The following is a 26287-nucleotide window of genomic DNA, read 5'->3' as shown; positions in this document are numbered from 1 at the left end:
TTATGGATGATTAATATTCCCCTTGTATGTATATATCACATCTTGCTTATCATTTGCTGGTTGATGGACACTTGGGTTGCTTCCATCTTTTGGCAGTTGTGAATAATGCCACCATGAGTATTGGTGTGCAAATATCTGCTCGAGTTCCTGCTTTCAGTTCTGGGTATATACCTAATAGTGGGATTGCTGGATCATATGATAGTTCTATACTTAACTTAGTGAGGAATCACCAAACTGTTTTCCACAGCATCTACACCATTTTACATTCCTACCAGCAATGAATCAGTGTTCCTATTTCTCTACATCTTCTCCAACAATTGAAGTTTTCTGGTTTTTGGGGGGGGGGGGGGGGGGGTTTCAGTAGTGGTCATTCTAGAAGGTGTGACATGGTATCTCATTGTGTTTTTGATTTTCATTTCATGAAATGATGTGTAGATCGTCTTTCCATGTACTTTTTAGCTTTTTGTGTATCCCCTTTGGAGAAATACTTATTCAAGTCTTTTGCCCATTTTTAAATTGGGTTGTTTGTCTTTTTGTAGTTGAACTGTCAGAGTTCTTTATGTATTCTGGATATTTAACCTGTATTGGGTGTGTGGTTTCCAAGTATTTTCTCTCATGGATAGACTGTCTTTATACTTTCTTGACAGTCTTTTAATGTGCAGAAGTTATTTATTTGACAAGATCCCATTTATTGTTTCTTTTGTTGCTTGTGCTTTTGGTGTGAAGTCTAAGAAACCTCTTCCTACCCTAGGATCTTGAAGATGCTTCCCTACATTTTTTTCTAGGAGCTTCATAGTCCTTGTTCTTATATTTAGCTCTTTGATCCATTTGAAGTTAACTTTTGTATATGTTCTGTGATAAGAATCCTTTTTCATTCATTTGGATATGAATATCCATTTCTGCCAGTACCACTTCTTGCAGAGGCTATTCTTTCCAAGATGAGTAGACACGGCAGCTTCTCAGAAATCAGTTGACCAAAGGATTTCTGGAAAGATGGCGGAATAGGATAGTCTGAGTTCACCCCTGCTCCATGGGACAGGTAAAGGGACAGAAGAATGACCAGAACTGCATTTCCAGGGTGCGAATGACCAAAGAGGGTCTTCTGCATTCTCTATAGGGAGGTCCTGGGTAAGAATATGGAGAAATTGGAATGGAGAGAACAGAGTGAATGTGCTCAGATGAGCAGTGGTTCACAAGAACGTGCAGATCCGAAAGGAGCATAGTGTTCTTGCATTCCAGCCTACCTTCTCAGCTAGCTTGAGAGATCTTCCCTCGCAGCTCCACACTTGGGAGGTTCCATGGAGAACCCAGAAGTCAGCAGACTTATTTTCTCTGCTCCAATGCAGTGCCTGTTCCCGACCCCTGAGACAGGCTGCTGTGTGTGCCTGTTTTTTGGCAGAGACTGGTGGGCTCTCCCCCTGGGAGGAGTGGGAGAACAGAATGAGCCAGTCTGACAACTAGCCAGTGAAAGGGGCTTACCTTGACACCACTCCCCTTTCTCCTTTGGGTTCCGGAGCCCTCAGGTATACTTGGATGAAGAGACAGGTATAAGGAAGCATGCCCAGCCACCAGGCATTTCTGGGTTGTCTGTGGACAGGGGCAGCTGAAATCACAGCCCCACAGCCCAAGGTCATAGCAAGTGGGAGCCTTGGGATTCACCAGACCATCAGGCCCACAAGCAGAGGCTTTGCCAAGGTGCACACTGCTCACCCACTAGCCCCTGGCATGGCAGCTTTCAACACTGCACAGAGCAGTGGCCTTGGCTGGAATTGCACCAGGTCTCCATCCAGCTTAACTGGCTGTCACAGTCGGGGAGAGGTGGGCCTAACAGGAAGGGGTGGCTCAAGAGTGCCATCTACTGGGAAGAAGCTGAAAATGCATTCTGCTTTTCCTGTCTGCCTAGCTTTTAACAGGTCCTCAAGTAGAGTCACATGCCCTGAATGAGGTACGGGTCTTGGTTTGACAGGGAATTACTGCCACACCAAGTGCAAAAGGCTACCTTCAGTGTAAATCCAAGCAAGTAAAAAGCCTTAGACAAAGGAGAGAAATCTACTTCGAGAATAACCTTATCACCCCAGTCATCCCAAAGAATAAAGATATGGTGGGCCTTTATATTTGTATAATCTAGTGATAACAAACAATACAACATGGTGCTACTAGAGGAATGGCTGGTAGTTTTGTTCTTTTCCACTCGAACTGCCACTGAAAAAATAAGAAATAAAAATAAAATATAAAGGCACAGCAAGTTCAAGACTGGCATGATCATTCACTTAAGCAAGTCCAGTTCACTGGAAAATTGAGAAGGAACTAAGCAGTATAAGTTGCAGAATGAAAGTTGCATAGTGCCCTATGACAGCAAGTCCATCAAATGACATGGTAGAGAAGCTTAGTCAATGGGACGTAATACACTTAATTAGCATCATGTCCGTAAACATAACGGCCAAAACATATATGACCTAAGAGCGGGAAGAGCTGCAGCAGAGGTAGCCAAGGTGTCAGCTTTGCTGCCATAAAATTTCCATCCAAAGTATGGAAAATAGACACTGGAAGATGGAAAAGGTTTAAAAAAATGAAGGCTTGCTGGTTACAGAATATGAAAATTACAGTAGAAGGAGAAGATAAAGAAATAACTCAAACAAATGAAAAATGAACTGTTAGATTAAAAGCAACCAACACAGATGTTTATGCTGGAACCAGAGAGTTCTCCCTAAGGCTAGCAACTTTGTTTCTTAAATCTTTAATAATATCATGCTGTGAAAACAAAATTGATTGTTTTTTTCATACCGGTTAGAGCTCCTGTGGTTAAATTTTATTTTTTCTTAAATTATGTGATAAACTTAAATGGATGCAAGGAAAAGAAAAATAGGCAGCTTTGCTTTATATGTAGCCATGCTAACACCTAAAAGGTTAGTCTTCATGTTTAAACCTCTTCCTGTGAAGTCGAAAACAAAACCACACAGACACACGACACCATTTTATTTCAACACAGTTTTGAAAAAACTGAAAGAAGACTCTTTTGCCTGTTTTTCAGTTGTTTAAAATCAATGAGCAATATTTGATTTCTTCCTTTTAGACCGGACAATCTTTTAACATTTCTTGCATTGCCAGAGTTGTATCTGGAACTTTGGCTTCTTTTTAACCAAGTTATTTTGTAAAATAATTTTTCAGTAAGAAATCATTAGCTTAAGGAGATGCCCTATCACTGTCATCAACTAAAGAGGCAAGGGAGTCAGAAAGAGCAATTACTCTTTTGAGCCAAAGGAACCCGAAGAAGGTTGAAGATGGAGGCATACCATATACTCTTGTCAAAACAAAATAAAACGCTTTGCTGTTTATACTCCACATGTGGATAGATAAGCTCAAAGACCTATCAGAGCAACTCACACAATAGATTCTAAGATGCCAGAATCCTCTTTGGAAACTGAAATCATGCATGGATGGATCTCAGGAGAATCAAGAAATGGATAGGATATCAGAAAACAAACTAGAATAAACTTCCTGGGGGTAAAGATCAATACCATTTGTTTAAACGCAGCATCTAAATTGCAATAATGATAAATATTTGGGGGCAATAATGAGAAAACATTGAACCAAAAAGATATTCTGATTTGGAAGCAGGAACATATAAACTTTATAAGGAACAAGCAGGCCACATCTCTCTTGAATTTTCTCTGTTAGATTAACTTGGAAGTTTTTGCTTTGAAAGCACTTTGATTTTATTTCATTTTGGTGCTTTGTCTTTTGAGAATAGCTCTTGGGTATGTAATTTAATCTCATCAGAAATCTTATTATAACAGAAGACATAAAAACTTTGAAAGCTAAACAGAAAAGTTTTCAGACCATAAAATGATGGATTTTGTGGAAAGAAAAAACTTCTCTCACTTCAGATTTACTGCAGATAAGCTTTTGTAAGCAAATTGGAGATAAATCTTTTAGAAATTCTTAGGGAACTAGCATCTTGAAAGCAGCTTTTTAGAAGTAATTTTCCCCCACACCACCCGTCTTCAGATTCTGCTTAAACTACCAAAAGATCTTAAAAAAACACAACTATACCTTCAATTGCAGTTTGGACTTTAAATTATTCCAAGGTTATAGAGGAAAGGTATGAGAAAAAAAAAAGAGCATCTCCATAATTTGAATTTCCCCTTAGGCAAAATTTGTGATTGCCAGGAGCAACCAAAAATTGTCACCTGTTATCCTAATAAGATTATTATGAATCTTTTCAAGGTCAAGTGTGGTCAAATAGCAGATGCATGATCAAATTACTGATTCTGAATGGAAGTATTCATCATTGTGATTTGCTTTTAGAATAACTGAAGTTTGTAATAAAATTGCTAACTTACTTTCATTTTAACTAAGAGTGTCTCAGTTTTTTAACACTTGAAGGGGAAAAAGGAGAAAGGCCTGAAGGAAAAAAAAATCATTTGATTTTTCGAAACTGTGCCTTGTATGAAAAAAGAAATAATAAAATAAGAATAAATTATAATTGTCCCATGTTCCTTCATCCAAAAAAAAAAAGTTTATTTCCATAATGGAAAAGGAAAGGTAATTTAAACCAGGGCAGTCTGATGACAGCAAAGAAATTCACATTATTTCTAAGGGACCGTCTTAAATTCCATGTACATTTGGGGCAAACAAGCCCTTCAAAAGCAGGCTTCCAAATCTATGGCTGTGAATCATGCCAAATGAGCCCACTTACCTTATTTTATTTCTTTGCAGTTCCAAATCTCCAACATCTAATGAAAATATTTTCATCTTACAATACATACAGAAGCAAGTTACAATATAAGAAAATAGAAATTTCAATGAACTGAACTCTTTAAAAATAAATTCCATGATTTAATATTTTAAGTCAATATAAAACATTTTATTTGGCTTCTTAAATGTAGTCAAAATCTGAAAAGTGATGTTGAATCTCAGTATTACAAAAAAATAAAACATGAAACATAGGAGATTCAATTGGATAACTATGGGGAAAAAATATGAAACTGAGTTAAAGGGTACAAATTATTGGGTTTACAGCACAAACAGGCTAATACAGAACTGAGGGGGTATACAAAGGATGGACAGGAGTCATATTCTCTGTATCAATTAATTTTTTTCTATAATCCATCTCCCAAAATTATAGGCTATCCATACTCATATGCAGTTGACTCACGATGCTAGTAAAACACTTATAAGATTTTTACTTTGTTTAATGATGGATAATTCCCCAAATTAAAAAATAATAATAATTAAATGGATGTAAAGTGTTTAGAAGTAATGATGCTTGGATACAGGGACCAGACTGTTTTGTTTGGTTGTCTAATTTACACCACCAGTATACATTGACTGTATATACATTATGGTTCCCTGCACATAATAGGTGTTAAATAAAATTAGAATGACAGATAAGTATTATAACCTCATGTAATTTGTACAAATTAATCTGAAATACTTTAAACAACTTTTTGTTTGAGGAACTATAAAGTGAATACAATATGAAGTGTTTTTGAAAGTGTATTTTCAGTGCATGGTCAAATATGTCTTTGGAATTATACAAAAACAAATAAATTATTGTGGTTATCTCATTAAAAAAAAAATTAGGGTTATCAAATGTCCCGAAGGCAACAGAAAATCACAAAGCACATGAAGATACAGTTATGGCCCAACCAAATGACCAAATAAAACACTGTAGGAGACACAGAATCTGGAACTAATTAAAGGTGTTCATACAACTCTGCTAAATAAATTCAGTTGATTGGCTAATGACATAAGGCATATCAAGAAAACACTAAAAGCATAAGGAAGAATTTGAAAGAATAAATAGAAAAATAGCAGGTCTCAAAGAGATGGAAGATACTGTAGACCAAATTAAAAATGTTAGTGATAGCAGATTTGAAGAGGCTGAAGAAAGAATCACCAAACTAGAGGACAGAACGACTGAATTTGAATGCACAAAAGAACAAATGGCAAGAAAAATGGAAAAATTGGAATTGGCTGTCAGGGAAATGAAGGACAACGCAAAAGGAACAAATATGAGAATCATCAGGTACCTGTCCCTGAGTCAACAAGCACAGGCCTGGTGGAATGTGGTGGTGTGCAAAAACCATGGGACAATGGGAGTGACAGGGTCCTGAGTGCCTAGCCCTTTGGTCAGGCCAGGAACCAGCTGTCCTCTCAGTGTTTGCCCAACCTGAGCAGGACCAGCAGGCATGACTGATGTACCAGGTCATGAGAAAGTACATCCCTGCTCATCCCAGAACAAGGTGAAGGCCTAGAGTGAGGAGAAAGTCTGGAGTGAGAATAATATGGCGAATGGGCTCAGGGTGACAGTCACCCACGACAATGAAAGGCACACCCTTCAAGTTACCCCACAGTAGGACAGCAGTGAACTGATTGTCTAAACCTGGCCCAGCTTATTGAAGAGACCGTAAGAGTTCTACAACTCTTCAGAAACTCAGATTTAAGGGAAAATCTCTGAGGGAAGTGGAACTACCATTGTCAGCACTTGGAGTACAAAATGGTTGTTGGGTAATGTTAACTGGGGAAAAGGACAGTCAAATGAAAGAGGTTGAATTAAAATAGTTGAAGAGCAGTCTGTGGAGAAGATTGCAACTGGACGGGTTGAATAAAGAACTCACTGGAATCCAGCAGGATTTTCTGGTCAAAGATTTGCAAGCTGAAGTTCTTAGCAAACATAGGAGAGTAAAAGCAAGAATCAAGCAGTTTATGAAGATCTTGGAGAAGAATGACACACTGACTCTGCCAGAAAATTTCAAAGACAGTAAACTGAAAAGGAAGGATGTGGTGAAAAATGTTTAGGCGTTCTTAGCTGAATGTGACACAGTGGAGCACAGGATCTTTCAGGAGAGAGAGTAGCTGCAGTTCATAAACTTGGTCCCTGCTGAGTGATGTGAGGAAGCAGGGAGGGAATGTGCTACCCTGGAGAACAGGGACACCAGCTCTGTCCACTCTGAAACAGAGTTTACCTAATATCTCCAGGACTGCTGGGAACAAAGATCAATCGCCAGTTTTGTCATTTCTGCACCTGTTCTCAATGAAGAAGTATTGCCTTTGCAAATTTAAGATTGATTTCCTGTATTTTCCTCATTCTTTTTTTGTTTGGCATAGGCGGACATTAGGAATCGAACCCAGGTCTCTGTCATGGCAGACAGTTAACTCTGCCTGCTGAGCCATTGTAGCCTGCCCTCATCCTATCTTTTTGTGGCTGTGTAGTCTAGAAGTCTGCCTTGAGTGTTTTCTCTACCCAAGTTTACCCAGATCTTTTGATTTTGAGTGCTTTTTGAGGGCTACTGTGAGCTCTCATTCTGAGTTAGTTCCAGGTTTATAGACCATCCAGGTCTTCAAATATGTTAGGGCTTTACTGCCCTTCTGATTCTGTGGGCTACAGATGTAAAACCAGAATCACTAAGAGGTTGGGGCAAATCAAGAATGTTGGGAATTGCTTGGAACAGATGTTCATCCCACATGTAGTTTAAGTATACCAGCCAGTGGCTGGATGGTTTGTTCATAGACCCTGACTCACCATCCACTGACCCTGCTCAGTCACATATCAGGTGTAAGGAAGTTCAAATAGAGTCAAGAGTCTATTCTGGAAGCTACTCTTGTCCAAGCTTCAGCTAGATGTTGCTGAATGCCATGGTTTGCCAAACCTCAAGTGTGGTAGTTAGGTTCAGGTGTCAACTTGGCCAGGTGAAGGTGCCTGGTTCTATTTCTGTGGACATGAGCCAGTGGCATGTTCTAGTTTGCTAGCTGTCGGAATGCGATATACCAGAAACAGAATGGCTTTTAAAAAGGGAAATTTAGTAAGTTGCTAGTTCACAGTTGTAAGGCCAAGAAAATGTCCCAATTAAAACAGGTCTATAGAAATGTCCAATCTAAGGCATCCAGGAAAAGATACCTTGGTTCAAGAAGGCTGGTGAAGTTCACAGTTTCTCTTTCAAGTGGAAGGGCACACGGCAAATACACAGTTTCTCTCTCATCTGGAAAGGCACATGGTGAACACAGTCAGGGTCCCCCTCTCATCTGGGAGGGCACATGGGAAACACAGCATCACCTGCTAGCTTCTCCTGGCTTTCTGTTTCATGAAGATCCCAGGAGGCATTTTCCTTCTTCATCTCCAAAGATTTTTGGCTGGTGGACTCTGCTTCTTGTGACTGTGTCCTTCTGCTCTACTGGCTCTGAATCTCTTTCATTCTCTGAAATGTTTCCTCTTTTACAGAACTTCAGAAACTTATCAAGACCCACCCAAATGGGTGGAGACACGTCATCACCTAATCCAGTTTAACCACTCTTGATTAAATGACAACTCCAGGGAGATGATCTGATTACAGTTTCAAACATACAGTATTGAATAGGGATTATTCTGCCTTTATGAAATGGGATTTAGATTAAAACATGGCTTTTCTAGGGGACATACAGCCTTTCAAACCAGCACACATGTGAACCTCATTGTTGCTGATTACATCTGCAGTTGGCTGGGAGGTGTGCCTGCTGCAATGAATGATGTTTGATTTAACTGGCTGGTGCTTAAATGAGAGAGCTCAGTGTAGCACAGCCCAAGCAGCCCGGCATACCTCATCTCTGCACTCATAGCTCAGCCCAGGCCTTTGGAGATGCAGAAAGAAATCGCCCCTGGGAAAGTTGTTGGAACCCAGAAAGAAGGCCAGCAGAGATAACCCTGTGCTTTCCCATGTAAGAAAGAATCACAGTTGAAAGTTAGCTTCCTTTCCTCTGAAGAACTATACGTTTTTGACTAAATAAATCCCCTTGTATTAACAGCCAATCCATCTCTGGTGTGTTGCATTCAGTCAGCTAGCAAACTAAAACACCAAGCCACATCATTTCTGTTAACCCTATCTGAAGTTCTACAGAAGTTTCATGCACTAAGTTTACCTTCTAGAAATCTATAACGTCCAGATGGTTCCTAGGCCTGAGAAATCCTGAAACGCAGAGGGGGCCAGCCTCGCCAAGAACATCAACTAGTTGCATCCCCCATCCTATATTGTTGACACCCTTTTTCAATATGAAAAAATTAGATTGGGCATAGTCCAAATATCCCTAATGATTGGGTAAAGGATCAAAGAAAAAGAGTTATAACAAAGAAGGTAGGATTTTACAGATGAATATGACTGCTGAATTATTATATTGGTATTTCTTAGTCTCCACTGTCTTTGAACAGCTAGAAGGAAAAACCTGAAATTGTGGAACTGTAACCCATACCAAACTTTGAAATCTGTTCTGCAACTACTTGGTAAAAGGTACTTTGAAATTTATTGCTTTTTTATGTATGTATACACACACATATTTAAAAATGTTTTAAAAAATCATTTGGCCATAGATATGAAGGTCTATTTCTGAATTCTTGTTTCAGTTCCATTGATCAGTATATTTTCTTATACCAGTATCATGCTGTTTAGATAGCTGTGACTTTGTAATATGCTTTTAAAACAGACAGTATGAGTTGTCCAACTTTGTCTTTTTTTTGCGAGATGTTTTTGGCTATTTGGACCCCCTTTTCTAAATGAGTTTAAGAATTGACTTTACCATTTCTGCAAAGTAGGCTGCTGAAATTTTGATTTGAGATTGCACTGAATATGTAAGTCTAATTGAGTAGAATTGACATCTTAACCATGTTAAGTCTTTCAGCCCATGAACATGGAATGTCTTTCAGTTTATTTAGGTTTTCTTTCATTTCTTTTAGCACTGTTTCCTAGCTTTCTGTGTAGAAGTCCTTTACATACTATCTGGGAAAATAAATTTCCTAGATGTTTGTTTATTTTAGTTCCCATTGTACACAGATTTTTCTCTTGATTTCCTCCTCAGATTGCTCATTGCTAGAAACACTTAATAGAAACACTACTGATTTTTGCTTGTTGATCTTTTATCCTGCCAGTTTGTTGAACTGGTTTATTAGCTCTAGTAGCTTTGTTGTAGTTTTTTGGGGAGTTTCTCTATATAGATTCATGTCATCTGCAAATAATGAGAGTTTTATTTCTTCCTTTCCAATATAGATGGCTTTTATTTCTTTTAATTGCTTAAGTGTTGTAGCTAGAACTCCTAGCACGATGTTGAATGAGACTGGTGGCAGTGGGCATCCTTGTCTTGTTCCAGTCTTCGAGGGAAGGCTTTTGGTTTTTCACCATTGAGTATGATGTTAGCTGCGGGTTTTTCATACATGTTCATTATCATGTTGATGAAGTTTCAATTCTTGTCTTTTATAGTGTTTTTATATAGAAAGGATGCTGGATTTTGTCAGGTGCCTTTTCTGCATCAGTTGAGATTATCATTTGATTTTTCTGCTTTGCTTTGTCAATGTCATTTATTACATTGATTTTCTTGTATTGAACCACCCTCACATACGTGGGATAAAATCCCCTTCATCATTGTGTATAAGTCTTTTAATGTAGTGTTGGATTCAGTTTGCAAATTTTATGTTCCGAATTCTTGCATCTGTATTCATTTAGAGAAATAGGTCTGTAATTTTCTTTTCTTGTATCTTTATCTGGCTGTGGTGCTAGGGTAATGTTGACCTCATGGAATGAGTTAGTCTTCCCTCCTCTTCAGTTTTTTTGGAAGGGTTTGATTAGAGTTGGTGTTAATTCTTTTTGGAATGATTGGTGGAATTCACCTGTGAAGCCATCTGGTCCTGGGCTTTTCTTTTTGGGAGGGATTTTTGATGACTGGTTAAATCTCTTTACTTGTGATTGGTCAGTTGAGGTATTTTATTTTTTCTAGAATGAGTGTAGGTTGGTTGTGGGTTTCTAGGAATTTTTCCATGTCACTTAGTTAACTTATAAGCATACAGTTTTTTCGTAGTATCATTTATGATCCTTTTTATTTCTGTGAGCTAAATAGTAACTCTGCTCCCTCTCACATTTGCATCTTCTCTCTTTTTTTCTGTCAGTCTAGCCAAGGGTTTGTCAATTTTATTGATCTTCTCAAAGAAGTAAATCTTGATTTTGCTGATTCTCTCTATTGTTCTTTTGTTCTTTCATTTATTTCTGCTCAAATTTGTTTCTTTTTTTTTTTTTTTCCTTATGCTTGCTTTGGGATTGCTTTTACATTCTTTCTCTATTTCTTCCAGGTGTGCATGTAGGTCTTTGATTTTACCTTTTTCTTCTTTTTATTAAATGCACAATCTTCTCTGCATCCCTTAAGTTTTGATATGTTGTGTTCCTGTTTTCATTCTTCTCAAGATATTTGCTGATTTTTCTTGCAGTTTCTTTGACCACTGATTGTGTAAGAGTGTGTTTTTTAACTTCGATATATTTGTCAGTTTTCCAGTTCTGTATCTGTTATTGATTGCCAGGTTTATTGCATTGTTTTCTGAGAAAGTACTTTGTATAATTTCACTCTTTTTCAATTTATTGATACTTTCATTGTTACCCAACTTGTGATCTGTCCTGGGAAATGATCTGTGAGCACTTGGGAAGAATATATATCCTGATTTTAGACATTCCATGTCCTGTGTATGTCTGTTAGATTTAGTTATCATATTATTCAAGAGCTCTGTTTCCTTATTGACGCTTTGTCTAGATGTTCTGTCTATAAGTGGTATATTGAAGTCTCCCACTATTATTGTAGGGATATCTATTACTCCCTTCAGTTTTGCCAGTGTTTGTGTCATGTATTTGGGGTCACCCTGGTTAGATGCAAAAGTACTTTTTTATTAATTTTTTAATTTTTTTAAAAATACCAAAAAACACAACAAACGCAAACATTCATAACTTTTGATCATTCTGTTCTACATATATAATCAGTAATTCACAATATCATCACATAGTTGCATATTCATCATCATGATCATTTCTTGGAACATTTGCATCTATTCAGAAAAGGAAATAAAAAGAAAACAGAAAAAAAATTCATATGTACTATACCCCCCACCCCTCCCCCTCAACGATCACCAACATTTCACTCTAAATTTATTTTAACATTTGTTCCCCTATTATTCATCTTTATTCCATAATTTTACTCTTCTGTTCATAAGATAGATAAAAGGAGCATCAGACACAAGGTTTTCAAAATCACTCAGTCACTTTGTGAAAGCTATATCGTTAAACAATCATCTTTAAGAAACATGGCTACTGGAACACAGTTCCACATTTTCAGGCAGTTCCCTCCAGCCTCTCCACTACATCTTGGCTAACAAGGTGATATCTATTTAATGAGTAAGAATAACCTCCAGGATAACCTCTCGACTCTGTTTGGAATCTCTCAGCCATTGGCACTTTATTTTCTCTCATTTCACTCTTCCCACTTTTGGTTGAGAAGATTTTCTCAATCCCTTGATGCTGAGTCTCAGCTCATCCTAGGGGTTTTCTCAATCCCTTGATGCTGAGTCTCAGCTCATTCCAGGATTTCTATCCCACATTGCCAGGAAGGTCCACACCCCTGGGAGCCATGTCCCACGTAGACAGGGGGAGGGTGATGTATTTGCTTGTTGTGTTGGCTGGAGAGAGAGGACACATCTGAGCAGAAAAAGAGGTTCTCTTGGGGGTGACTCTTAGGCCTAATTTTAAGTAGGCTTGACCTATCCTTTGTTTGTGGGGTTAAGTTTCATATGAACAAACCCCAAGATTGGCTGCTCAGCCTATAGCTTTGATTGTCCTCACTGCCTGTGAGAATATCAAGAATTCAACTTGGGGAAGTTGAATATTCCCCCTTTCTCACCATTCCCCCAAGGGGACTTTGCAAATACTTTTATATTCACTGTTCAAGTCACTCTGGGATTTGTTGGGGTATCACTCTGGACAACCAACAAAATCTCATGTCCTACTCAAGGTTCCATGTACTTATGGTGTTCAATTAAGCTTTCTACATAAGTTATATTAGGAAATGCACGAGTCAAAATATAAATTTTGTACCAAATAAACATTTTTTGCTTTAGTCTCACATAAGGTAAAATTTAAAAATATTAATTACCATCTATTTTCAGCACCCTACCATAGTGAAATTCCTTTGTTCTTCCTCATGCAAAAACATTTTTTAAATTTGTACATTTAGTCACTGTCATTATATTTTCTAGGCGTTCCTAGATTATGCCATCTCGGTTTTTACCGTCTTTCTTTCTGATTTCATTTGTGCCCCCAGCCCTCCTCCCTCTATCATTCTCACATTCAGCTTCATTCACTGTTCTAACATTTTTGTATTACAGTTAGGTGGTATTGTGCTGTCCATTTCTGAGTTTTTACATTCAGTCCTGTTGCGTAGTCTGTACCCCTTCAGCTCTAATTACCTAATATCTTACCCTAGTTCTTCCTACTGACGGTCTCTGTTACCAGTGAAATTTTCGAAGTTTATTCACTAATGTTAGTTCATATCAGTGAGACCATACAGTATTTCTCCTTTTGTTTCTGACTAATCTCACTCAGCATAATGTTCTTAAGGTCCATCCACATTGTTACATGTTACATGTTGATGAACGTTGGTGTGCAAATGTCTGTCCATTTCCTTGCCCTCATGTCCTCTGGGTAGATACCTAGCAATGGTTATCGGGTCATATGGCAATTCTGTATTTAGCTTTTTGAGGAACCGCCAAACTGCCTTCCACAGTGGTTGGACCATTTGACATTCCCACCAACAGTGGATAAGTGTACCTCTTTTTCTCCACATCCTCTCCAGCACTTGTCATTTCCTGTTTTATTGATAACGGCCATTTGGGTGGGTATGAGATGATATCTCATTGTGGTTTTGATTTGCATTTCTCTAATAGCCAGGGAAGTTGCGCATCTCTTCGTGTGCCTTTTGGCCATTTGTGTTTCCTCTTCTGAGAAGTGTCTGTTCAATCCTTTGCCCATTTTGTAATTGGGTTGGCTCTCTTTCTGTTGTTGAGTTGAACAGTCTCTTCAGAAATTCTGAATACTAGACCTTTATCTGATATGTCATTTCCAAATGTCTCCCATTGTGTAGGCTGTCTTTTTACTTTTTTGATGAAGTTCTTTGATGCACAAAAGTGTTTAATTTTGAGGAGTTCCCATTTATTTATTTTCTTCAGTGCTCTTGCTTTGAGTGTAAGGTCTAGGAAACTGCCTCCTAGTTTAAGATCTATAAGATATTTCCTTACATTTTCTTCTAACAGTTGTATGGTCTTAGATCTAATGTTCAGGTCTTTGATCCGTTTTGAGTTACTTTTTGTATAGGGTGTGAAATATGGGTCCTCTTTAATTGTTTTGCATATGGATATCCAGTTCTCTAGGCACCATTTTTTGAAGAGACTGTTCTGTCCCAGGTGAGTTTGCTTGATTGCCTTATCAAAGCTCAATTGTCCGTAGATGAGAGGGTCTATATCTGAACACTCTATTCGATTCCATTGGTCAATATATCTATCTTTATGCCAGGACCATGCTGTTTTGACCACTGTAGCTTCATAATATGCCTTAAAGTCAGATCGCGTGAGACCTCCAACTTCATTTTTTTTTTTCTCAGTATACTTCTAGCTATTCGGGGCACCCTGCCCTTCCAGATAAATTTCATTATTGGTTTTTCTATTTCTGAAAAATACGTTTTTGGGATTTTAATTGATATTGTATTGAATCTGTAAATCAATTTAGATAGAATTGACATCTTAACTATATTTAGTCTTCCAATCCATGAACACGGTGTGCCTTTCCATGTATTTAGGTCTTCTGTGATTTCTTTTAACAATTTCTTATAGTTTTCTTTGTATAGGTCTTTTGTCTCTTTAGTTAAATTTATTCCTAAATATTTTATTCTTTTGGTTGCAATTGTAAATGGAATTCTTTTCTTGGTTTTCCCCTCAGATTGTTCATTAGTAGTGTATAGACACATTACAGATTTTTGAGCATTGATCTTGTAACCTGCCACTTTGCTGTATTCATTTATTAGCTCTAGTAGTTTTGCTGTGGATTTTTCAGGGTTTTCAACACGTAATATAATATCATCTGCAAATAGTGAGAGTTTTACTTCTTCCTTTCCAATTTTGATGCCTTGTAACTCTTTTTCTTCTCTAATTACTCTGGCTAGAACTACCAACACAACGTTGAATAGCAGTCGTGTAAGTGGATATCCTTGTCTTGTTCCTGATCTTAAGGTGAATGTTTTCAGTTTTTCTCCATTGAGGATGATGTGAGCTGTGGGTTTTTCCTATATTCCCTTTATCATGTTTGGAAAGTTCCCTTCTATTCCTATCCTTCGAAGTGTTTTCAACAGGAAAGGATGTTGAATCTTGTCAAATGCCTTCTCTGCATCAATTGAGATGATCATGTGATTTTTCTCCTTTGATTTGTTGATATGGTGTATTACATTAATTGATTTTCTTATGTTGAACCATCCTTGCATACCTGGGATGAATCCTACTTGGTCATGATGTATAATTCTTTTAATGTGGTGCTGGATTTGATTTGCTAGAATTTTGTTGAGGATTTTTGCATCTATATTCATTAGAGAGATTGGTCTCTAGTTTTCCTTTTTTGTAAAATCTTTGTCTGGTTCTGGTATGAGGGTGATGTTGGCTTCATAGAATGAGTTAGGTAACTTTCCCTCTTCAGTTTTTTTGAAGAGTTTGAGCAGGATTGGTACAAATTTTTTTGGTAAATAAATATATGGAATTCACCTGTGAAGCCATATGGTCCTGGACTTTTCTTTTGGGGGAGCTTCTTAATGAGTGATTTAATTTCTTTACTTGTGATTGGTTTGTTGAGGTCATCTATTTCTTCTCAAGTCAAAGTTGGTTGTTCATACCTCTCTAGAAAGTTGTCCATTTAATCTACGTTGTCGTTTTCATTAGCATGAAGTTGTTCATAGTATCCTGTCATTACTTCCTTTATTTCTGTGGGGTCAGTGGTTTTTCTCTCCTCTTCCATTTCTGATCTTATTTATTTGCAACCTCTATCTTCTTCTTTTTGTCAGTCTTGCTAAGGGTCCACCATTCTTACTGATTTTCTCATAAACCAGCTTCTGGTTTTGTTGATTTTCTCAATTGTTTTCATATTCTCAATTTCATTTATTTCTGCTCTAATCTTCATTATTTCTTTATTTTTGCTTGTTTTGGGGTTAGTTTGCTGTTATTTCTCTAGTTCTTCCAAGTGGATAGTTAATTCCTCGATTTTTGCCCTTTCTTCTTTCTTCATATAGGCTTTTATGGTAACAAATTTCCCTCTTAGCACTGCCTTTATTTACTGCATCCCATAAGTTTTGATATGTTGTTTTTTCATTTTCATTTGCCTCGAGATATTTTCTGATTTCTCTTGTAAATTTTTCCTTGACCCACTGGTAGTTTAAGAGTGTGTTGTTAAGCCTCCGTATATTTGTGAATTTTCTCCGCTCTGCCTATTATTGATTTCCAACTTCATTTTTTTATGATCTCAGAAAGTGTTTTGTATGATTTCAGTCATTTTAAATTTGTTGAGACTTGCTTTGTGACCCAGCATATGGTCTATCCTTGAGAATGATCCATGAGCACTTGAGAGAAAGCTATATCCTGCTGTTGTGGGGTTAATGTCCTATAAATGTCTGTTAAATCTAGCTCATTTATTGTATTATTCAAATTCTGTTTTGTTATTGATCCTCTGTCTGGATATTCTGTCCATTGATGAGAGTGGAAAATTGAAGTCTCCAACTATTATGGTAGATGTGTCTGTTTCTCTTTTCAGTGTTTGCCTCATGTATTTTGGAACATTCTGGCTCAGTGCATAAATATTTATGATTGTTATGTCTTCTTTTTGAATTGTTCCTTTTATTATACATAATGTCCTTCTTTGTGTCTTTTAACTGTTTTACATTTGAAGTCTAATTTGTTTGATATTAGTATAGCTACTCCTGCTCTTTTCTGATGGTTGTTTGCATGAAATATCTTTCCCTACCTTTCACTTTCAATTGTGTTTTTCCTTTGTTCTAAAATGCGTTTCCTTTAGACAGCATGTAGATGGGTCCTGTTTTTTGATCCATTCTGCCAGTCTGTGTCTTTTGATTGGGGAATTTAATCCATTAAAATTTAGTATTATTACTGTATGGGCGGTACTTCTAACATTTTGCTTTATGGATTTTATAAAACCAGGGACCTCTGCTTTTACTGGAGGTTCATTTGATCTGGGGGCCTATTTTTAATTGTCAGAATTTGTTAATTCCACAATTGGAGTTTTGTTGCGCTCAGGCTCTGTTGTTGGTGAACTCTCTTTCCTTTCCCCTCTGGGAAGCAACTTGTTGGGGGAGGGTCACCAGACTTCATCTCTTGGGGAACTCATGGTTCTAGGGGGGCTCACAGCTGGTCCTGCTGGTCCAGACTGGGGTACGCTGTGTCTCCGGACACTGACGTGGCCCCAGGAGCTGTTCTGTAGTGTTCCTGATTATTGAGTAGCTGTTCTAGAGGACAAACTAAATCCCACACGTTGCTTTGCCACCATCTTGGCTCCTCCTCCATGAAAGTACTTTTGATTATTATTTATTCTTGGTGGATTGCCCCTTTTATTAGTATATAGTGTCCTCCTGTCTTGCTATAATGTTTTACATTTAAAATCTAATTTGTTTGATATTAATATTTTTTATTTTGGTTGCTTCTTGCATGGAATATCTTTTTCATCCGTTCCCTTTCAACGTTTTTGTATCTTTGGGTCTACAGTGAGTCTCTTGTAAACAGCATATAAATGGATCTTTTTTTTTTTTAAAGTGATTCTACCAATCTGTGACTTTCGTTGGAAAATTTAATACATTCTACAGTGTTATTACTATAAAGGCAGTACTTACTTCAGCCATTTTATCCTTCGGTTTTTATACATCATATCTTCTTTTTACCCTTTTAGTTCCGCCTACTGATAATCTTCATTTTTTCACATTCATCCAGGCCACTCTCTTCTGTCAAACCTGCAAACTGTCTTTCAACCTGCAAACTTCCTTTAGTATGTCTCGTTAGGTGGGACTCTTATTGACAAAGTATCTCCATTTTTGTTTATGTGTGAACTCTCCTTCATTTTTGAAGGACATTATGCCAGATAAAGAATTTTTGGCTGGCAGTTTTCTTATCAGGATTAAATGTGTCATTCTCACCTCCATCCTTTCTGATCAGAAATTGGAACTTGGTCTTAATTGCAAAGTCCTTTTATGTGACAAATAGCTTTTCTCTTGCTGCTTTCAGAATTCTGTCTTTATCTTTGGCATGTGACTTTCTGATATTTTGTGTTTTTAAGTAGTTATATTAGGATATTTTCTTTTTTGAGTGTGTTATGCATCTTAGACGTGTATTTCTGTCTGTCAATAACGATTGGGAAATTTTCAGCTGTTCACATATTCTTTCTGACCCTCTTCCCTTCTGTTTCCCTACTTGTGGATGCCCATAATGTGTATGTTTGTATACTGCATGCTGTCATTCAAATCTCTGAGACCCTGCTTATCATTTTCAATTCCTTTCTCTATCTTTTCTTCTGCCCTTTATAGTTTGGTTGTCCTGTCATCTAGTTTGCTCATTTTTTCTTCTGCCTGTTCACGTCAGCTATTGCATGCCTTTAGTGTTTTTATTCTCTCCTCTTTTGCTTTCCATCCCCAAAATTTCTTTTATGTTTCTTTTCTTGATTTCAAAGTCTTTTTTATGCTCTCCCTCTGTCTTCATGTCTTTTATCTCTTTAGTTATATTTTCTTTCATATCTTCAGTTGATTTAGGAGGTTTGAACATCTTTGATTAGTTGTTCCAAATTGTCTCCTCTGAAATTTTAATTTGTTCTCTTGACTCTGCCATATCTTCCTCTTTCTTACTATGGCTTGTAATTTTTGGATGATATTTAGGCATGTGATTATCTTGATGAATTTATTCTAAAAGTTAGTTTCTCTCTTGCCTAGGGTTTTATTGTTCATTAACTTTATATTAAGACTCTTTCTTTAAGTTTGGTTCAACTTATTGTATACCTTTAAAATAGTCCATGTTTAACTGATCAGATTTTTTTCAGCTCTTCTTTATCTGCTTCTTGTCCTTGATATGTGATGCAGTTTTTTTTTCTCTGTAACACCAAGATGGCTGCTTTATTTAAAATTGTGCTTTTTTTAATTAAAAAAAAGGTTAACTAACACAGCATTTAGAAATCATTCCATTCTACATATGCAATCAATAATTCTTAATATCATCACATAGATGTATCATCATTTCTTAGTACATTTGCATCGATTTAGAAAAAGAAGTAGTAAGACAACAGAAAAAGAAATAAAATGATAATATAGAGAAAAAAATAAAAATACAAAATACAAAAAATATGTATAAAAAACACAAACAAACAAACAAAAACTATAGCTCAGATGCAGCTTCATTCAGTGTTTTAACATAATTACATTACAATTAGGTAGTATTGTGCTGTCCATTTTTGAGTTTTTGTATCTAGTTGTGATGCAGTTTTTAATATTTAGTTTTTTTGCAGTTTTTTTTTACCTCCAACGACCTTCTTTTCTACTCTTCAGTTTTGGGAAATCTGATACATTCTGTTTGGTTTGATTTTGCCTCTATAGTTTTTTATACTCCTTTTGTTTTCTCTACCTGCTTTTGCCTGGAGGACAAATTCTGGGAGAAGGATTGCTTCAGAGAGGACTTTCCTGAGTCTGTATTTCCCGCCACAATAGGGCCAGGGACCCACAAAGGAGGCATAGACCAACTCCAGAGTGCCCTGTAGAGGGCATCAGGATCAAAAGTCTCTTGATGGCTTCCCAGAGCTGTGCTTTCTTTGCCTGCCCAACATAGCAGCCCTTCAGATAACTGTTCACTGCAACCCTGAGTGAAGCACTATTTCTTTACATTTCAGTCACCTCTCATCCTTTCTGGGGTGGAGTTCATACACTGCCTTTCCCCACCTTTTTTCCCAGGTAGATTGAAATGGGAGCCCAGAGTTGAGACCCAGCGATCTGTCTTTGCTGTCAAAAGCCATAATCAGTGATTGGCCAGGCCCACTCCTCTTCTTGGGATTATGAGTTTTTATATCCCTTTCTCTCCAGTGAATTAGCCAGGCATTGAACCCCAAGGTGACCTGCCTTGAGAGTGGAGAATGGATACTGCCCCACTCTATGCTACTATACTACTATAGTTTATCAGCTTTTTTCTCCAGCTCTTCCTTAGAGGATGTATAGTATTCTTACTGCCTCCAGAACCCCAGAAAAGATTCTCAGTTCTCATCTGGTCAGCACCCATTTTGGTGAAGCATTGAGTCCTGTAGCTCTCTATTCATCTTCTCCAAAAGAGAAAACTATATTAATTTTTGTTAAGTTCAAAATATATTCTCTTTTTCTTATAAGTTTGTATGTGGCTCGTGGATTATTTGGAAGTATGTTAATTTCCACTTGGAAGAGTTTCCTGTTCTGTTTTTTCCTTCTTTTATACTTTCAAGTCCAAGTCTTTTATGGCCAGAGAATATTAATTTTTTAACTTCTAAGTTCTTTCAAATTTGTTAAGATTTATTTTATGACCCAGGATAAGGTCTTACTTAGTGAATGCTCCAGGTACATGTGGAAATAATGTGTATTTTACTCTTTGGGGTTGCAGTATTTATAAATGACAGAGTGAGTTGGTTGATTTTGTTGTTCAGCTTTTCTTTAACAGAGTGGTGTGAAAATCTGAATGTTAAGTCAAGTAATAGAGATAGCAAATATAGACAACTCTCTGAAAAATTTTGTTTGTAAAGGAAAGGAAAAAAAAGACATCCTGGGAAAATTAAGAACAGTTTTAAGATACATGTGCTGGGAGTGTAAATTAAATGTAATGGGAAGGAGTCAGTGGAGAAAGAATGGTCTGTTACATGAAAACATTGATTATATGGTTTTTGAGAAAAAAGTGTTCCAAAGCAAGTGCCCTAGAATTGGCCCTAGGAAGATGTGTCAGTAATTTCCTTGTACAACTAGTGTAAAGTAGGGTCTCCTCTTCATGACCTTGAAAGCAGTATCCAGTTTTGCTTCTGCTTGTCTTTTACCATAACTAAACTCACCCATCATCCCCATAGTCCTATTTTTTTTTATGTTTCAGCTACACTGACCATTATTTAGTTTCTCTAAGCCAATGGTTTCCAAACCTTTAAAGTATTTATAAATTTAACTAATTATTAACTAATATCTCAGGCTTAATATATACTAATTATAATGATCATTAATGAAAGTGGATATAAATCCATATTTCCAATAGTTTTCTTGATAGTTTCCAAAATATATCTTGATCCAATTCTTTTAAGTTGGGAATAGAATTTCATTGTTTTCTTATGTCCAGATATGCTGATACACTCATACTAGGAGTCGGAGAAGTAGTAGCCGTGCCATTTTATGGTTTTCTAAAAGTTGCATTATTTACTGTATCATCAGTGTACAGTTGCTTTGCAGAAGCCTTTTAAACATATTCTATTCAAAGAGTGCATTTATTTAAATCTGAATAATATATCCCATAAATTGACTTATACAGATAAGTGCTCTGTGTCGCAATACACTGAAAATCTGTAAACAGGATTTGTGTTATGATGCCCCCTATTCCTTCAGGATATCTGTCAGACCTCATGTGACAAAGGGACATTTGATATATGGAATCTAACATATAGATGCAAATGAAGGTGCCATTGTTAATTTTGATATTAAATATTAGTAAGTTTTATTTCTTACTTGTAACTCATTTTGATTAAAAAATTAGGAATTCAAGTATTTTCTTCTCACACTTGTGTGGATCATCTTGCACAATGCTATGAACATGTGAGCTCTCGCCTCAAGTCCTTTCTCCTTGTCACAGACTACTCTTTCTGTGGCTGGTTTCTTCTCATCCTTCAGGTCTCTACTTAAATGTCATTGCCAATTCTGATTGCACTTTCTAAATTTGCCCCACTTATGTTGTTTTCTGCGATAGTATTCTGTTTACTTTATAGATGTTTTTTAAAAATAAAACCTTTTTAAATAACTCATGGGTCAAAGGAGATGTCGCATAGCAAATCAGTATATGCTTTGCACTGAATAAAAATGGAAATAACAATATATCCAAAATTGTAGACTGTAGCTAAAATTGTGCTGAGAAAATAATAGGGTGATTTATAATCTTAAGTGCCACCTTAGAAAATAGGAAAGATCTCAAGTCAATTATCTAAGCAAGCTGGGGGAGGGAAATAAATATGAGAGCAGAAATCAAAGAGAGAAATAAAAACAGTAAAAGGAAATCAGTGCTACAAAAAGCTAATTATTTGAAAAGATCAGTAAAATAGATAACATCTAGCAAGAATGACTAAGATAAAAAGAGAGAAGACACAATTCACTGATACCAGGAATGGGATGGAATATAACTGCAGACCCTACATATGTTAAAAGGGTAATGGGGGCATACTGTGAACAACTCTTCAGACATAAATTTGATAACTTAGATGAAATAGACCACTTCCTCAAAACCTGAAGACTATCAAATATATGAAATAAGTAATCTGCATGATCATTAAACTGTTAAGGGAATTGAATCCATAATTTAAAGCTGTTCATAAAAAAAACCTATCATAGAAGAAATCAGAAACAAGGCAAGGATTTTCACTCCTACATCTCTATTTGCCGTTGCACTGGAGGTTCTAGCTGGAGCAGTTGGGCAAGAGAAGGAAATAAAAGGGATTTAAATTGGAAAAGAAAGCTTTCTGCCTGTTTGTAGACAATATGATTGTCTATGTATGTAATCAGTGGGTTCTACATTTAAGGGCATTGTTTGGGGCTTTATTTTCTTAATTTTCAGAACTTCCTTTTTTCTTACTGTGTTGTTTTATTGTCTGCTTCAAGCTTTTTGTTGTTGAATTCATGGAGAAAATAAATTCACCTGGAAGCATACACTGCAGTGTTTGAAGAAGCTTAACTACACTCTTCTAAGATTTCTGACTGTCTTACACAGCTTTCTTATCACCTGTTAAACGGGTAGTACGTGAAATTCTGTGAGAATTTACATCATTTCCCCCAATCAACAAAAAGCTGAAAGCCTTTGATTTATCAGGGAAAATAAGTTGGATTGTAGGCTTTTCCTGTTTCACTTCTCATGCTTTGCCAGAAGAAGAGGGAACTGATCAAAATAACCACGCCTCTTCCTTACTGACCTTGGCGTTCACGTCCTGGCCTTCTCCTATAAACTGGTGCTGCTGCTCACCCTAGCACTTATCTTTTTCACCATCTGAAGCATTATATCATTTGATGAACTGAAGACTGATTACGAGAATCCTATAGACCAATGTAATACCCTGAGCTCTCTTGTGCTTCCACAGTACCCCATCTATGCTTTCTTCATCGTATTTCTTTGTGAGGCAAAATGGCTCACACTGGGTCTCAGTATGCCCCTCTTGGCATATCATATTTGAAGGTATATGAGTAGACCATAATGAGTGGGCCAGGACTCTGTGATCCTACAACCATCATAAATGCAGATATTCTAGCATATTATCACAAGGAAGAATGGTACAAATTAGCTTTTTATTTCCTAGCATTTTTTTGGTACCTGTACAGCATGGTCTATGTTTTGGTGGGCTCTTAGAACGACACACAGAAGAATTGATCTAGTTAAGTGTGTGCAGAAGCCACCAAGTGAAGGATTCTGTCCATCATGATTCTTTTTCCAAGAGTAGCCTATGGAATCTAATCACTCACTTTTAAAAATAACTCATTTAAAAAATATTTCTGCAGTTTTTGCTTGTGGAAAGACTGTTTTCGTACATTATACTAGGATAAAGAATTTAAATGAAATTACATATAAATATAAAATTATTACCTCTAGTGTTGACTGATTTGAATTTGCACTCCTTAAGGAACAGGCATAATCCATTGAATGATTGCATTAATTACTGCCAAGTCCATAGTCCATTGGAAGCCTTTATTTATAAGAACTTATAGGGCTCTTTTTGGTTTTATTGAGATGCCACTTACTTGTAAATTAGCTGTAGATATCAGGTGTTTTTGATGCAGTGAAAATGTATCTCTAACCTATGGGAAATGTCATGAGTTTCCTTGTGTATCATATACATGATTTTTAAAAATATATGGATACATTTACAAAAATAAGCGTGGGATTTTTTTTCCCCATTGACTTGAATATTATTCCTATATATTACATGAATGAGAGGTTTACCATAATTTCATCAGAATAATACTTGTTTTAATTCTTTTTTTATTGATTAAAAAAAATTAACTAACACAACATTTAGAAATCATTCCATTCTACATATGCAATCAGTAATTCTTAATATCATCACATAGATGTATGATCATCATTTCTTAGTACATATGCATCGATTTAGAAAAAGAAATAGCAAGACAACAGAAAAAGAAATAAAATGATAATATAGAGAAAAATAAAAATAAAAATAAAAAATACAAAAATATATAAGAAAAAAATAAGAAACTATAGCTCAGATGCAGCTTCATTCAGTGTTTTAACATAATTACATTACAATTAGGTAATATTGTGCTGTCCATTTTTTTTTTTCTTAGAAATCATACCATTCTACATATGCAATCAGTAATTCTTAACATCATCACATAGATGCATGATCATTGTTTCTTAGTACATTTGCATCAGTTTAGAAGAACTAGCAATATAACTGAAAAAGATATAGAATGTTAATATAGAGAAAAAAAATAAAAGTAATAATAGTAAGAACAAAACAAAACAAAACAAAACAAAACAAAAACCTATAGCTCGGATGCAGCTTCATTCAGTGTTTTAACATGATTACTTTACAATTAGGTATTATTGTGCTGTCCATTTTTGAGTTTTTGTATCTAGTCCTATTGCACAGTCTGTATCCCATCAGCTCCAATTACCCATTATCTTACCCTGTTTCTAACTCCTGCTGAACTCTGTTACCAATGACATATTCCAAGTTTATTCTCGAGTGTCGATTCACATCATTGGGACCATACAGTATTTGTCCTCCAGTTTTTGGCTAGACTCACTCAGCATAATGTTCTCTAGGTCCATCCATGTTATTACATGCTTCATAAGTTTATCCTGCCTTAAAGGTGCATAATATTCCATCGTATGTATATACCACAGTTTGTTTAGCCACTCGTCTGTTGATGGACATTTTGGCTGTTTCCATCTCTTTGCAATTGTAAATAACACTGCTATAAACATTGGTGTGCAAATGTCCGTTTGAGTTTTTGCCCTTAAGTCCTTTGAGTAGATATCCAGCAATGGTATTGCTGGGTCGTATGGCAATTCTATATTCAGCTTTTTGAGGAACCACCAAACTGCCTTCCACAGTGGTTGCACCATTTGACATTCCCACCAACAGTGGATAAGTGTGCCTCTTTCTCCGCATCCTCTCCAGCACTTGTCATTTTCTGTTTTGTTGATAATGGCCATTCTGGTGGGTGTGAGATGATATCTCATTGTGGTTTTGATTTGCATTTCTCTAATGGCCAGGGACATTGAGCATCTCTTCATGTGCCTCTTGGCCATCCGTATTTCCTCTTCTGGTAGGTGTCTATTCAAGTCTTTTTCCCATTTTGTAATTGGGTTGGCTGTCTTTTTGTTGTTGAGTTGAACAATCTCATTATAAATTCTGGATACTAGACCTTTATCTGATATGTCGTTTCCAAATATTGATTCCCATGTGTAGGCTGTCTTTCTACTTTCTTGATGAAGTTCTTTGATGCACAAAAGTGTTTAATTTTGAGGAGCTCCCATTTATTTATTTCCTTCTTCAGTGCTCTTGCTTTAGGTTTAAGGTCCATAAAACTGCCTCCAATTGTAAGATTCATAAGATATCTCCCTACATTTTCCTCTAACTGTTTTATGGTCTTAGACCTAATGTTTAGATCTTTGATCCATTTTGAGTTAACTTTTGTGTAGGGTGTGAGATATGGGTCTTCTTTCATTCTTTTGCATATGGATATCCAGTTCTCTAGGCACCATTTATTGAAGAGACTGTTCTGTCCCAGGTGAGTTGGCTTGACTGCCTTATCAAAGATCAAATGTCCATAGATGAGAGGGTCTATATCTGAGCACTCTATTTGATTCCATTGGTCGATATATCTATCTTTATGCCAATACCATGCTGTTTTGACTACTGTGGCTTCATAATATGCCTTAAAGTCAGGCGGTGCAAGACCTCCAGCTTCGTTTTTTTTCCTCAAGATGTTTTTAACAATTCTGGGCACCCTCCCCTTCCAGATAAATTTGCTTATTGGTTTTTCTATTTCTGAAAAATAAGTTGTTGGGATTTTGATTGGTATTGCATTGAATCTGTAAATCAATTTAGGTAGGATTGACATCTTAACTATATTTAGTCTTCCAATCCATGAACACGGTATGCCCTTCCATCTATTTAGGTCTTCTGTGATTTCTTTTACCAGTTTTTTGTAGTTT

The 26287-nt window shown here is 36.6% G+C and overlaps 1 protein-coding gene and 2 pseudogenes across 6 annotated transcripts in view; all 3 read left to right on the top strand.

The window, feature by feature from the left end:
- The window catches only part of ATM (ATM serine/threonine kinase), a 180434-nt gene that overhangs the window by 10601 nt on the left and 143546 nt on the right, over positions 1–26287 (top strand). The gene's annotated exons all lie outside the window — the stretch shown is intronic.
- On the top strand, positions 354–10993 carry LOC143644276 (BAG family molecular chaperone regulator 1 pseudogene; annotated as a pseudogene).
- Positions 23013–24092, top strand: LOC143643845 (protein cornichon homolog 1 pseudogene; annotated as a pseudogene).

This window comes from Tamandua tetradactyla, chromosome 8 (genome assembly GCF_023851605.1).
Source record: "Tamandua tetradactyla isolate mTamTet1 chromosome 8, mTamTet1.pri, whole genome shotgun sequence".
NCBI classification, from domain to species: Eukaryota; Metazoa; Chordata; class Mammalia; order Pilosa; family Myrmecophagidae; genus Tamandua; species Tamandua tetradactyla.
This window is presented reverse-complemented; position numbering and strand designations above follow the sequence as displayed.